The sequence below is a fragment of the Macaca mulatta genome, chromosome 1 (genome assembly GCF_049350105.2).
Source record: "Macaca mulatta isolate MMU2019108-1 chromosome 1, T2T-MMU8v2.0, whole genome shotgun sequence".
NCBI lineage: Eukaryota > Metazoa > Chordata > Mammalia > Primates > Cercopithecidae > Macaca > Macaca mulatta.
In genome coordinates this window covers 63,653,179-63,663,234 of record NC_133406.1, presented here as the reverse complement: position 1 = coordinate 63,663,234, position 10,056 = coordinate 63,653,179, and the positions used below count along the sequence as shown (strand labels likewise).

Here is a 10,056-nt window from a genome sequence, read left to right as displayed (position 1 = left end):
GAAAAGAATAGGCAAATCGAACTTCATCAAAATTTAAAACTTTTGAGCAAGATGGCTGACTAGAGATGCCTGGTGCTAGTCTCCCCCACAAGAAAGGACATGGCAATAAATAAATAGCTAATAGTTGACTGGATTGTTGAAGGAAGAGCACTGGAGTACAGTGAGAAAGTGGAGATGCACCTGTGGTGACTGGAAGTACAGGAGGGCAACATGGAGGCACCTGCCCTTTGAAGCCCCATTTCCCTCACCAGGATCAGATCAGCCCAGAGATGGGAAGGATTTCCCACTGCAAGGAATAGGTAAGCAGAAGATTCTCACTAGATACATGGCCACCACAAATACCTACAGTCTGTACTATAGGAGAATCTCACAGTCCTCGCAAGTCCTAAGCCCAGTTTGGAGATCTACCAGGAATTGACTTAGCTGCTTTGCCCTGGACTAGGAGCACAAAGTGTACACTCCCCACACTCCACCCACTCCCTGTGAGCCAAGCTGCTGCAGCATGGTGCAATATTGAGACCATAGCCACTTCTGCAGTGTGCCCTTCTCTGGGGGCCAGTAGCCACTACACCCTTCAAGTACACCGATGGCTGAAGGCTCCAGCTCCAGAGAGCCAGACCCCATGTTGGCTGACCCACTGTGTAAACACATATGCTTCCAACCTGAGAAACAGAAACAGCCAGGTGAGCCCACCTCTGGCAAAGCCACACCATCATCACCACAGATTCTCTCAGCTTAGGCTACTGGGAAACTTGCAGATTCCACTAGTGTGGATTATAGCTGAAGAAACTACATGGAGACCACCACTGCATCCACCTAGAACCAAGACCAATGCACCCCACTGTAGTGACATCCCAAGACTCATTCATACAAGTAAACTTTTCCCTTGAAAATGTATTCCATAAACATAGAAAAGATGACTTTTCCACCAGACATGTAGAAATCAATGTAGAAATACATCAACCATGAAAAAGAAACATGTCACCTCTAACAGAAAACAATAATTCTCCAGTAACAGTAATCATAGGAAATATAGGAAATGCCAGAAAGAAAAACAATTAAAAATAATAATCTTAAAGAAACTTAATGAGTAGTTCATGCCTCTAATCCCAGTACTTTGAGAAGCCAGGATGGAAGGATGACTTAAGGCCAGGGATTCGAGATCAACCTGGGCAACACAGGAAGACTACATCTCTACAAAAAAAATAAATAATTAGCTGGGGATGGTGACACACAGCTATATTCCCAGCTACTCTGGAGGCTGAGGCAGGAGGATTGCTTGAGCCCAAGAGTTTGAGGTTGTAGTGGGCTACAATCACACCACCGCACTCCAGCCTGGGCAAGAGGGTAAGGCCCTGTCTCAAAAACAATGACAAGAAAAAAAAATTCAGTGAGATACAAAAGAACACAAACAGACAATTCAACAAAATCAGAAAAACATTTCATAATTTGAATGAGAAATTCAACAACAAAAAAAATAGTATTAAAAGAAGCAGAAATCTCAAAACTGAAGAATTTAATGAATTAAATAAAAATTTAGCCACACACTAGACCAAGTATATAAAATAATTTCTGAACTGGAAGACATGTCTTTTGAAATAAGACAGGGAGGAAGGAAGGAAGGAAGGAAGGAAGGAAGGAAGGAAGGAAGGAAGGAAGGAAGGAAGGAAGGAAGGAAGGAAAGGAGGGAGGGAGGGAAGGAAGGAAGGAGGGAGGGAGGGAGGGAGGGAGGGAAGGAAGGAAGGAAGGAAGGAAGGAAGGAAGGAAGGAAGGAAGGAAGGAAGGAAGGAAGGAAGGAAGGAAGAAAAGAGTCAGGCATGGTGGCTCATGCTTGTAATCCCAGCACTTTGGGAGGCTAAGGTGTGTAGATCACCTAAGGTCAGGAGTTCAAGACCGCCTGGCCAACATGGTGAAACACTATCTCTACTAAAAATACAAAAATTACCTGGGCATACTGGTGTGCACCTATAATCCCAACTACTCGGAAGGCTGAGGTGGAAGAATCACTTGAACCCAGGGAGTGGAGGCTGCAGTGAGCTGAGATTGCACCACTGCACTCCAGCCTGGGCAACAAGAGCGAAACTCTGAAAAACAACAACAACAACAAACAAAAGCAGAAATAGCAAGGAAGGAAGGAAGGAAGGAAGGAAGGAAGGAAGGAAGGAGAAGGCAGGCAGGCAGGCTGCAGGATTTATGGACACCACTAAGTGAACGCTGTTTTTGTTTTTTGTGGTTTTTTTTTTGGTCTGAGACAGAGTTTCACTCTTTGTTGCCCGGGCTGGAGTGCAGTGGCATGATCCTGGCTCACTGCAACCTCTGCCTCCTGAATTCAAGCGATTCTTCTGCCTCAGCCTCCTGAGTAGCTGGGATTATAGACGCCCACCACCACGCCCAGCTAATTTTTGCATTTTTTAGTAGAGACGGAGTTTCACCATGTTGGCCAGGCTGGCCTCGAAATCCTGACCTCAGGTGATCAGCCTGCCTTGGCCTCCCAAAGTGCTAGGATTACAGGCCTGAGCCACTGCACCCGGCCTAAATGAAAAAACATTGATATTGTGGATTTTCCAGAAGGATAAAGGGTGGTAAAATATTATAAAAGCATATTTAATAAAATAATAGATTCGACCCAAACAGGTCCTCTCTAAAGCACATTATAGTCAAATTGTCAAAAATCAAAGACAATGTAACAATTTTAAAAGCAGCAAGAGAAAAGTATCAAGTAACCTATGAGAGAATCCTCAGTAGACTAGCAGTGGATTTATCAATAACAAACTTGAAAGCTAAGAGAGAATGGATGGTATATTCAAACTAGAGTAAGAAAAACACTGTCTATGCCTATCAAGAATGCTGTACCCAGCAATGCTATCTGTAAGAAATAAAGGCTGGGCATCGTGGCTCATGCTTGTAATCCTAGCACTTTGGGAGGCCAAGGCAGGTGGATCATGTGAGGTCAAGTTCAAGACCAGCCTGACCAACATGGTGAAACCCCGTTTCTACTAAAAATACAAACTTTAGCTGGGCATGGTGGTGGTCTTCTGTAATCCCAGCTACTTGGGAGGCTGAGGCAGGAGAATCACTGGAACCCAGGAGGTGGAGGTTGCAGTGAGCCAAGATCACACCATTGCACTCCATCCTGAACAACAGAGTAAGACTCCGTATTAAAAAAATTAAAAAAATAAATTCACAAACAAGCAAAAACTAAGAGAATTCATCACCTCTAGACCCACCTTAAAAGAAATGCTCCAGGGGACTGGGCACAGTGGCTGACGCCTATAATCTCAGCCCTTTAGGAAGCTGAACCAGGTGGGTCACCTGAGGTCAGGAGTTCGAAACCAACCTGGCCAACATGGTGAAATCCCATCTCTACCTAAAATACAAAACTTAGCGGCTGGGCACAGTGGCTCAAGCCTGTAATCCCAGCACTTTGGGAGGCTGAGGCGGGTGGATCACAAGGTCAGGAGATCGATACCATCCTGGCTAACATGGTGAAACCCCGTCTCTACTAAAAATACAAACAAATGAGCTGGGCGTGGTGGTGGGCGCCTGTAGTCCCAGCTACTCGGGAGGCTGAGGCAGGAGAATGGCAGGAACCCGGGAGGTGGAGATTGCAGTGAGCCGAGATCGAGCCACTGCACTCCAGCCTAGGCGACAGAGCAAGACTCCATCTCAAAAAAAAAAAAAAAAGCTTAGCTGGGTGTGGTGGCACATGTCCGCAGTCCTAGCTACTCAGGAGGCTGAGGTAAAGGAATTGCTTGAACTTGGGAGACAGAAGTTGCAGTGAGCCGAGATCACACCACTGTAGCCTGGGCAACAGAGTGAGACTCTGAGAAAAGAAAGAAGGAAGGAAGGAACCCAGAGTGAGACCCTGAGGAAGGAAGGAAGGAAGGAAGGAAGGAAGGAAGGAAGGAAGGAAGGAAGGAAGGAAGGAAGGAAGGAAGGAAGGAAGGAAGAAGGGAAGGAAGGAAGGAAGGAAGGAAGGAAGGAAGGAAGGAAGGAAGGAAGGAAGGAAGGAAGGGAGGGAGGGAGGGAGGGAGGGAAGGAAAAAAGGAAGAAAGGAAGGAAGGAAGGAAGGAAGGAAGGAAGGAAGGAAGGAAGGAAGGAAGGGAGGGAGGGAGGGAGGGAGGGAGGGAGAGAGGGAGGGAGGGAGGGAAGGAAGAAAGGAAGAAAGGAAGGAAGGAAGGAAAAAAGGGAAGGAAGGAAGGAAAAATGGGAAGGAAAGAAGGAAGGAAGGAAAAATGGGAAGGAAGGAAGGAGAAATGCTCCGGGGATGGCCAGGTGTAGTGGCTGATGTCTGTAATCTCAGCACTTTGGAAGGCCAAGGCAGGAAGACAATGAGTGCAGGAATGTGAGACCAGACTGGGCAACATAGTGAGACTTTGTCTCTAAGGGGAAAAAAAATTAAAGTAACCAGACATGGTGGCACATGCCTGTGATCCTAGCTATTCAGGAGGCTGAGATGGGAGGATTGCTTGAGCCTGAGAGATCCAGACTGCAGCAAGCCATGAATACACTACAGCACACCAGCCTGGATGAAAGAGCAAGACCTTTAAAAAAAAAAAAAAAAAAAAAAAAAAAAAAAAAAACTCCAGGGAGGCCTATATTCAGAAGTGAGAAGTGCCAAGACCAGCTTGGTCGAGGAGACCCTAACCCAGCAGCACTAGAGGAATTAAAGACACACACACAGAAATACAGAGGTGTGAAGTGGGAAATGAGGGGTCTCACAGCCTTCAGAGCTGAGAACCTCCAACAGAGATTTACCCATGTATTTATTAACTGCAAGCCAGTCATTAGCATTGTTTCTATAGATATTAGATTAACTAAAAGTATCCCTTCTGGGAAACGAAGAGATGGGCCAAAATAAAGGTATGGGTTGGGCTAGTTATTTGCAGCAGGAGCATGGTCTTAAGACACAGATCGCTCATGCTATTGTTCGTGGTTTAAGAATGCCTTTCAGTGGTTTTCTGCCCTGGGCGGGCCAGGTGTTCCTTGCCCTCATTCCAGTAAACCCACAAACTTCCAGCGTGGGCATTATGGCCATCATGAGCATGTCACAGTGCTGCAGAGATTTTGTTTATGGCCAGTTTGGGGCCAGTTTATGGCCAGATTTTGGGGGGCCTGTTCCCAACATGTGCCCCTTCTTTGATTTGCAAATCAATAACAGCAAAGGCAACTTTGTCACAGTGAGCTACTTCTCACAGGAGTCAGGATCCACATCTGCAGACTATACAAAGACTAACAACACAGATTAAAAGCACAATCATCATTGAAATCACAGAGCTTCCAAGTGTTTTATCCATTTTAATGGGTTACTAACTGCTAATTTGTCTGCAGTTCCTTCAACACTCCAGTTCCCAGCATTAAGGCCAGGTGTGCCTGGGATGCTTTAAATATTTGTTCTTTTAATTTTGAAATATCCAAAGACAAGTTTATAGAGTGTCTTTCTAGATGCTTTTCTATTCTTTCCCAAATTTTGATCTTATTAAGAACTATTAATAGTTTCCACAAATCCTTATGTTTAGCTCCTACAATGAGCCATATCATTTGAGGTTGAGATGGCACTATACGGCCATGGTTCCAGGTAATAGGAACTTTTGCCATACTTCTTATCATTTCTACCATCTGACCATTTTCTTCAGACCATCTGAACTAGTATGGTCATGGCACACAGACTGAGAAGTGCAATTTAAGCTAAACATCCCCTTAGGGGACCAATCAATAATGATTCCATAAGAATCATTGCGTAGCACCTCTGCCTGTTCTGCAATGCAATCTTACTAAACAAGTATGCTCATTATTTCTGGCCAGGTTCTATTTTGTTTACAAATATGTTTTTGAGGGCGGTATGCCTCAATTATAGGAGCAGATTTATTATGGTAAATACTGAGATCAGAAAGCATGTGTAACTGTGTCATAGGGTGATTACATCCAGGCATTATTGCCAGCCAAGATTGATAAATATGCCCAACAAGTATAATTGTTCTCTGTGTCAGCCCTTGCAGAAGGAATACTCACGGCAATGGTGATCACCGCTATCATAGCTACCATTAAATTACTTATTGTGACTGGTTGTTCCACTTTCCTCAGGTTTTCTTCCACCATCTGTGACAGTGTCATGATTTGTCCCCAGGTGGGTGGCTGTGTTCGACAGGTGTTGCTCATGACAGTTAGGGTCCTCCTCAGCATCAGCCTCAACATGGCTGCAACCAGGGGATCCTCGGGATCCTCGCAGAAATTCTTCCTCGTCATCTGGCTCATGATAAGATTTCAGGTGTCTTGATGGTATCCACATTGGCTGTTGATTTTGGCCTGGAGAAACACAAGCATAACCTCTACCCCAAGTTATTATTTTACCTATTTCCCAACTTTTTGTTATCAGATCTCTCCACCAAACCAGTTGTTCTGCTTCTGTCTTTGCAGCCAGTTTCTGTAGATGCTGTTCAGCTGCTGATAACATCTGGCATTTGGGCAGGCTCAAAAAATTTAAAGTTAATAATGCTAGATTCAATTGTATGTGGGCTGTCCTGTAATCCCTGTTTCTTCCCCGTTTTTGTTTTTTTCATCAGTTGTTCATCTATATGAAATAGTAACTGAGCATTTTCAATTAACTGTGTGGAATGAACCACATATGAAGAATCAGAAATCACATTAATAGGCATAGCTAAACCAGTCAATACATCAATTACAGCTACAACCTCCGCTTTTTGAGCTGAAGTATAGGGCATCTGGAAAACTTTACTTTTTGATCCAGAATAAGAAGCTTTACCATTACTAGACCCATCTGTAAAACAATGAAAATGCTTAGCAGGTTGCAGGTTGTTTACTGCAGGAATTGTAAATGCATACCATTCACAGTCTTGCTCAGCTAAAGGGATAATAAAGAAACAGTCTTTCAAATCTATGACTATTAAAGGCCAGCTCTTTGGAATTATAGCAGAAGAAGGCAATCCTGGCTGTAATACTCCCATAGGATGTATAACTGAATTGATGGCTCTTAAGTCAGTTAACATTCTCCATTTACCTGATTTTTTTCTTAATTACAAAAACTAGATAATTTCAAGGGGAAATGTTGGAGGTATGTGCCCATTTTCTAATTGAACTAATTTCTCTAAAGCCTCCAGTTTCTCTTTACTTAGTGGCCATTGTTCTATCCAAATTGGTTTATCTATTAACCTTTTTAAAAGGACAGATTCTGGAGGTGTAACAATGGCCGCTATCAAAAATGATATCCTAAACCTTGGTGGGAACTTAGTCTTTCTGCTAGAAGCAGTTCTTTCAAACAGTGCAAATTCTTTCCTAGTCCAATACCAGGAACACACCCCATTATATGCATCATAGGTTGACTTTGAGGGCTATATAATTTTTCTGGAATTAGAACTTGTGCTCCCCATTGTTGTAATAAACCTCTCCCCCATAAATGTATGGGTACAGAAGCTATAATTGGTTGAATAGTCCCAGGTTGTCCATTGGGCCCTTCACAATGCAAAATATAACTACTTTGATATACTTCAGGGGCTTTACCAACTCCAACTATGTTAAATTGAGTGGGTTGAATTGGCCATGTGGACAGCCAGTGCTGTAGAGAAATGATTGAAATGTCTGCTCCTGTATCGACCAAACCTTTAAATTTCTTTCCCTGAATAGTTATTTCACAGGTAGGACGTTTATCAGTCATTTGATTTACCCAATAAGCTGCTTTGCCTTGTTTGTTTGTGCTTCCAAATCCTCCTGTTCATTTAATTTCACTTTTTCCCATTCCCACATATGGCAAAATCAGGAGCTGTGCTATGCACTCTCTGGGCTCTGCTTTCCAGGGAACAGAAGTAGATATAACAATTTAAATTTCCCCATTGTAATCTGAATCAATGAGTCCTGTATGTATTTGTACCCCTTTTAAATTTACACTAGACCTGCCTAGAACTAATCCTATCATCCCTGCTGGCAAGGGTCCACAGACTCCTGTTGGGAACTTTTGTGGGAGTTCCCCAGGCAGAAGGCTCACAGCTTTTGTGCAGCATAAATCTACTGTGGCACTACCGGCTGTGGCAGGGGACAGACATGGTACAGGGGTGAGGGAATGGCCTGAGCCGGAAATGCCCCAGTTTGGAATGGGGCCCAGGACGGGCCCCTCATGGTGTTTCCTGAAATCAGGTTTCCATCTTTATCAAATTTAGAGTGACACTGAGTAGCCCAATGTTTTCCTTTTTTACATTATGGACATATTTCAGGCTCAGCAGTTTTCTTTTTTCCCCTATCTGGCAGCCTGACTCGCTGATTTTTTCTACATTCTTTTTTAGTATGACCATGCTTCCCACAGTTAAAACAAGCTCCAGGAAATGGAGTATTTCCTTTATCCACTCTCAGTCCTGCCATTGCCTGTGCTAGCAGAGTAGCCTGATGCAGACTACCTCCGATGCCATCACAGGCCTTCATATAATCAACTTAAATGTGCTTTCCCTCTGATAAGTCACAGAGCAGCCTGGCAATCGGGATTAGCATTGTCGAAAGCTAATAATTGCTGCACTGTATCCTGAGCAGCCAAATCTGCAATCACCTTTTTAAGAGACTCCTGTAACAAAGCTATAAAATCCACATATGGTTCTTTTGGTCCCTGTTTTATAGCACTAAAGGAAGGGTATTGTTCCCCACCTGAAGTGATTTTTTCCCAAGCTCTAATGCACACTCCTGTAAGCTGTTCTATAGCATCATCCTGCATGACCACTTGTGCATCTAAACCAGCCCAGCCACCAACCCCCAAAAGTTGGTCTGCAGTTATATTAATTTGAGGTTGGGCCTGGGCATTGCGAGCAGCCTGAATGGAAACTTCATCTGCCCACCAAGTTTTAAACTGTAAGAACTGAGCAGGAGTTAGACAAGCTCAAGTAAGAGCGACCCAGTCAGTAGGAATCATCTGACTTGAAACAGCAACATTCTTTAACAGTCCCATTACAAAAGGAGAAACTGGTCCATACTGATTAATAGCTTGTTTAAATTCTTTGAGAAATTTAAAAGGAAAAGGCTCAAAGGTAGCTATACTATTTCCCTGTTGATCTGGGGGGTATATTCTCACAGGGAACCGCCAACCCTCCAAATCACCCTCTCGTCAAGCTTGCTGAATTCCTGCCTGAATAGAACTAAGAGCGGTCGCTCGAGGCGCTGCTCGAACAGTCACTGGGGCAACTACTTTTCACCCAGTGTCCTCTGGAAAAGAAAATTTTGGAGGGTCACGCCCTCCAAATTACCTTTTTCTTCAAAATAATAATGAGGGGGTGCAGAAGGGTAGGGATGAACCTCTCCCTCCTTTGCCGCTTTAGCTTTAGCTGGCAAATAAACCTGCTCTGTAACCTCTTCTGTTTCTTTGTTATACTCTCCTTCCTCCCCATCATCAGTGTGAAAAAGTTCCAAGGTGGAATGAACCAGAACCCATACTTGACCCATTGTTACCCTACACTTCTGAGCTTCCCTTCTTACTCACCATGGGGATTGCTTTAAGAGTACTCAGGTGTCCTCCAGCTAGTTCCACATTCTCCAACCATCATTCCGGTGATGCTTCAGCCTAGATTTGAGGCCCTACGATGGACACCACTTACCAAGACCAACTCGGTCAGGGAGACCCTAACCCAGCAGCGCTAGAGGACTTAAAGACACACACACAGAAATACAGAGGTGTTAGGTGGGAAATGAGGGGTCTCACAGGCTTCAGAGCTGAGAACCTCCAACAGAGATTTACCCATGTATTTATTAACCTCAAGCCAGTCATTAGCATTGTTTCTATAGATATTAGATTAACTAAAAGTATCCCTTATGGGAAACGAAGGGATGGGCCGAAATAAAGGGATGGGTTGGGCTAGTTATCTGCAGCAGGAGCATGGCCTTAAGGCGCAGATCGCTCATGCTATTGTTTGTGGTTTAAGAATGTCTTTAAGCGGTTTTCCACCCTGGGCTGGCCAGGTGTTCCTTGCCCTCATTCCAGGAAACCCACAACCTTCCAGCGTGGGAATTATGGCCGTCATGAACATGTCACAGTGCCGCAGAGATTTTGTTTATGGCCAGTTTGGG

General features: G+C 44.1%; 1 long non-coding RNA gene across 1 annotated transcript in view; it reads right to left on the bottom strand.

Moving 5' to 3' along the window:
* Window positions 1–4,688: 4,688 nt before the first annotated feature.
* Window positions 4,689–10,056, bottom strand: part of LOC144341437 (uncharacterized) — a 39,335-nt gene continuing 33,967 nt past the window's right edge. The window contains exons 3-4 of the long non-coding RNA XR_013418361.1: window positions 9,473–9,626; window positions 4,689–6,605 (exon numbers count right to left, since the gene is read on the bottom strand). This is a non-coding gene — a long non-coding RNA (uncharacterized LOC144341437). The remainder of the gene's footprint in view (window positions 6,606–9,472; window positions 9,627–10,056) is intronic.